The following is a 4,949-nucleotide window of genomic DNA, read 5'->3' on the forward strand; positions in this document are numbered from 1 at the left end:
TCTGCCGCAATGATTAATTTGCTCCCATTGGAAACAACAGGCTCTGGTCTATCTTGGGTTAGTTATAAAAATCACCTGTTCAGGGTGCTTACAGTATATGTCTTCCAAACATGATGGAAAATGATTGATAAATTGGCAGATGATAGAATTCACTGTTGGATGGATATTGCCGTTGAATAAACATTATTTCACTTAACACTTTGTTCAATAACAGTAATAAAAGTATTACGTCAGTTCATCTCCCGCCCACTGGTGTCTTTGTGATGGGAACATGGTGCAGTACAAAAGAGGTTGTGAGTGTCTATTTGCTTTTAATGTTCAAATGTCCTTTCCTTATAAGGGCAGATGGCGCAGCAGTGACGCCACCTTTCAGCAGTCTGAGGCACAAATAAGTATTTACACACTCTTCCACCGATAAGGGGTTCTCACATTGGACCCTAAACAGGAAATGTAGAAAAACAGTCTCCATTTCTAAACGCTTACTGGACTGGCATGACCATACCACTGTATTTTATTTGAATTGACCATTACAGTTTTTTACACTGATATACACTGTAAGTTAGGCCCTCCTGAGGGCAAATAATGAACTATAGTATATACAAGGCATTTTAATCTACTTTTCACTAGATGTGTTTCATTCAATTCATGTCTTRTATATCTGTACCAGTCATTGAATGGGATGAACCAGTCATTGTCTCAGTGTCAATGTATCAGTCAATTAATGTGTATCTGAGTTGAAAAGAAAATCKCCCTTGATGTAATACAGATTTGTCCTATCACAAGTGAAAGAAGTAGTTGTGACTTTGGAATGGCATTGACCTTCTTGATAGCTTTACAGTTAATCAGGGAACATAGAAACGTGTGTATTCTGATAAGACAGGTACAAGGCCTACGCACAAGGCCATTGGCACTGATATGAAGGAGCCACCAAAGTGGGTAGGGGACGCTTTGCCACTCACCTTAATAGGGGTGACATTGGCTACTCTTAAAATAACACTGCCATTTTGGGGCGGGTAGAGGAGGTGAAGGTGGTGCAGTAGTATATAAAGCTGAGCCAACAGTCTGGTCCTGCTCTGGAGGTTGGGGATTTTACTGTGAGGAACGTCCCTAGAGTTGCTATAAAGACGCTTCCAAGATTTCGGGGGAAAAGAGGACTGAGCGTTGGACTTCAATAGATTTGGGCAGGCCCTCCACCATGAGTAAAGGGGTAGGTGACCCATTTATGTGATAATCAAAGCTCTGATCAAATTGCCATGAATTAAATTAGATTTTCCTTCAATGATCAAGGATATTGTATATTCACCCCTAGCAAGATGATACAGGATGTCATCTCTTTGTCTCCAGGACTCTTACGACATGTTTGAGATGAATGGAGAAGTGGATGTCAAGATGAAGAAAAAGAAGAAGATAAAGAAAAAGGATAGGCTAGAGGGCATGAAGAAGGAGATGGACATTGTGAGTGTGATTCACAAGACAAGAAGGAGAGAGAGCTGGAGAGAATATGCCAAATTAAATGAAATGGGACAGAATTGCAGCATAAATACATTGCAGCTTTTACAGTCTGTCAATCTTTATAGGATGACCACGAGATCACAATAGAAGAGCTAGAGATGAGGTATACCACCAGTGTTACCAAGGTAACTAAATTACAGTTTATGTCCGTCCGTCTGTCCGTCTGTCCGTCTGTCCGTCTGTCCGTCTGTCCGTCTGTCCGTCTGTCCGTCTGTCCGTCTGTCCGTCTGTCTGTCTGTCTGTCTGTCTGTCTGATGAAACAGACTTGCTAATATAAAGTAAATGCCCCCTCTCTCCCTCTCACTCACTCTCTCCACCCTCCTCCTCCTCCTTCCCTCCCCTCAGGGCCTGACCTCCAGCAAAGCCGCAGAGGTTCTGGAGCGGGACGGCCCCAACGAACTGCTCCCCCCCAAAGGGACCCCAGAGTACGTCAAGTTTGCCCGCCAGCTGGCCGGAGGGCTGCAGTGTCTGATGTGGGTGGCAGCCGTCATCTGCTTCATTGCTTTCGGCATCGAGTTCTCCAGGGGAACCCTTGGCTGCTTTGACGATGTGAGGAGGATGGGCGGGGAGAGAAAAAGAGGGAGGAGAGAGGAAGGGTAGGAGGAGAGATGTGGAGGCAGAGGTAGAGTAGGAGTAGGAGACTAAAGTTACACTGGGAGGGTGAAGGAGATGCTAAAGTTACACTGGGAGGGTGAAGTAGATGCTAAAGTTACATTGGGAGGGTGAAGTAGATGCTAAAGTTACCTTGGGAGGGTGAAGGAGATGCTAATGTTACACTGGGAGGGTGAAGGAGGGGCTAGTTACATTGGGAGGGTGAAGGAGAGGCTAAAGTTACATTGGCAGGGTGAAGGAGAGGCTAGTTACATTGAGAGGGTGAAGGAGAGGCTAAAGTTACAATGAGAGGGTGAATGAGAGGCTAGTTACATTGGGAGGGTGAAGAGGAGGCTAAAGTTACACTGGCAGGGTGAAGGAGAGGCTAGTTACATTGAGAGGGTGAAGGAGAGGCTAAAGTTACAATGAGAGGGTGAAGGAGAGGCTAAAGTTACAATGAGAGGGTGAAGGAGAGGCTAAAGTTACACTGGAGGCTGAAAGAGAGGCTAAAGTTACTGCTGGAAGCTGAAGGAAGAGCTACAGTTACACTAGGAGGCTGAAGGAGAGGCTGAAGGAGAGGCTGAGTTACACTGGGAGGCTGAAGGAGAAAATACTGTATGTGAAGAAAGGGGAATACATACGAATACAACATGTATTACAGCGTCAATATAATGTAACTGTTTGTTTCATCACTATTGCTCTGTGACCACACTGTCTACAGCTGTACCTCGCCATCACTCTGATCACTGTTGTTGTGGTGACTGGCTGTTTCGGTTACTACCAAGAGTTTAAGAGCACCAACATCATCGCCAGCTCAAAAATCTAGTGCCACAGGTAAAGATATGGAAATGCATTATACTAGAGAATCATTATAACTAAGGAAATACATTATAACTAAGGAATATAAATGAGAAATACATTATAACTAAGTAAATACATTATAACTAGAGAAATACATTTAATAGAGAAATACATTATAACTAGAGAATACATTATAACTAGAGAAATACATTAATAACTAAGTAAATACATTATAACTAGAGAAATACATTATAACAAGAAATACTTATAACTAAGGAATGCATTATAACTAGAGAAATACATTATAACTAAGGAAATACATTATAACTAAGAAATACATTATAACTAAGAAATACATTATAACTAAGGAAATACATTATAACTAAGGAAATACATTATAACTAGAAAAACTTATAACTAAGATACATTATAACTAAGGAAATACTATAAAATAAGAAATACATTATAACTAGAGAATACATTATAAGAAATACATTATAACTAGGAAATACATTATAACTAGAGAAATACATTATAACTAAGGAAATACATTATAACTAAGGAAATACATTATAACTAAGAAATACATTATAACTAAGAAATACATATAACTAAGGAAATACATTATAACTGGAGAAATACATTATAACTAGGAAATACATTATAACTAAGGAAATACATTATAACTAAGAAATACTTATAACTAGAGAAATACATTAAACTAAGGAAAACATTATAACAAGGAAATACATTATAACTAAGGAAAACATTATAACTAGAGAAATACATATAACTAAGGAAAACATTATACTGGAAATACATTATAACTAGGGAAAGCATTATACATTGTTAACAGACAAGGAAATAACAGCCATAAATACCCATACAACAGTTATTTTGTTATTGTAAGAAATTGTTTACTTTCATGACAAAACTATTCCTTTCATCAAACAGATCATAATCCACACATACTGCACTGAGGCAAGGCAGACAGTCCATCAATCAATCATTGAAATACAGGGATTTGGTATAACCATCTATCTCTTCTAGCAAGCCCGGTGATCCGTGACGGGCAGAAGAACCAGATCAATGCCATGGACCTGGTGGTGGGAACCTGGTGGAGATTAAGGTGGTGACCGCGTGCCTGCTGACATCCGAATCATCTTTGCCCAGGGCTGTAAGGTAGGTACACTAGGCCACCAGTTCCCATTATAGACTAACACACTTTCAACCCGAAGTAATGGCTAAGGGTGTTGTGCAGGTTGAGCAGGAATGTGAACATATGGCTAGAATTCCGGTTAGGATTAGTGTTAGGGTTATAGTTAGAGTTAGGGCTGAAGCTAGGATTAGGGTTGACCGGGATGTGGACATGAAGCTAGGGTTAGGGTTAGGTTTACGGTTGACCCGGGGTGTGGACATGAAGCTAGCGTTAGGGTTAGGGTTAGGTTTAGGTTATGCAGAAGACCCGGCTTGAACCCTGGTTGGTTATTATGTATTAAACCTGTCAGTTCCTTGATCTCATCACCCCTCCAGGTGGATAACTCATCCCTGACAGGAGAGTCAGAGCCCCAGAGCAAAACCCCGGAGTGTACCCACGAGAACCCCTAGAGACCAAGAACATCGCTTCTTCTCCACACCTGCCTGGAAGGTAGACACATCACAGGAGGCTGCTGAGGGGAGGACGGCTCATAATTGATGGCTGGACTGGAGTAAATGGAATTGCATCAAACACATGGAAACAATGTGTTTGATGAGTTCGATACCATTCCATTTATTCCGGACGATGAGCCTGTCCTCCCCAATTAGGTGCCACAACCTCCTGTGCTACCTAAACACGCACACACGCACCACGACACGCACACGCACACGAACACACACCTAACATACACACTGCACCACTGCTGATAGGTATACAGAAGGACACCAGAGGAGGTTGGTGGAGAGCTATAGGAAGATGGGCTCATTTAATGGCTGAAATGGAATAAATAGAACGGAGTCAAGCATGTTGCTCCCATGTTTTGATGTGTTTGGTAGTATTGGTAAAA

At 41.5% G+C, this 4,949-nt stretch overlaps 1 pseudogene; it reads left to right on the top strand.

Moving 5' to 3' along the window:
* Positions 1-1,045: 1,045 nt before the first annotated feature.
* LOC111959186 (potassium-transporting ATPase alpha chain 1-like) overlaps positions 1,046-4,949 on the top strand; it is a 22,479-nt pseudogene continuing 18,575 nt past the window's right edge.

This window comes from Salvelinus sp. IW2-2015, linkage group LG35 (assembly GCF_002910315.2).
Source record: "Salvelinus sp. IW2-2015 linkage group LG35, ASM291031v2, whole genome shotgun sequence".
Lineage (NCBI taxonomy): Eukaryota > Metazoa > Chordata > Actinopteri > Salmoniformes > Salmonidae > Salvelinus > Salvelinus sp. IW2-2015.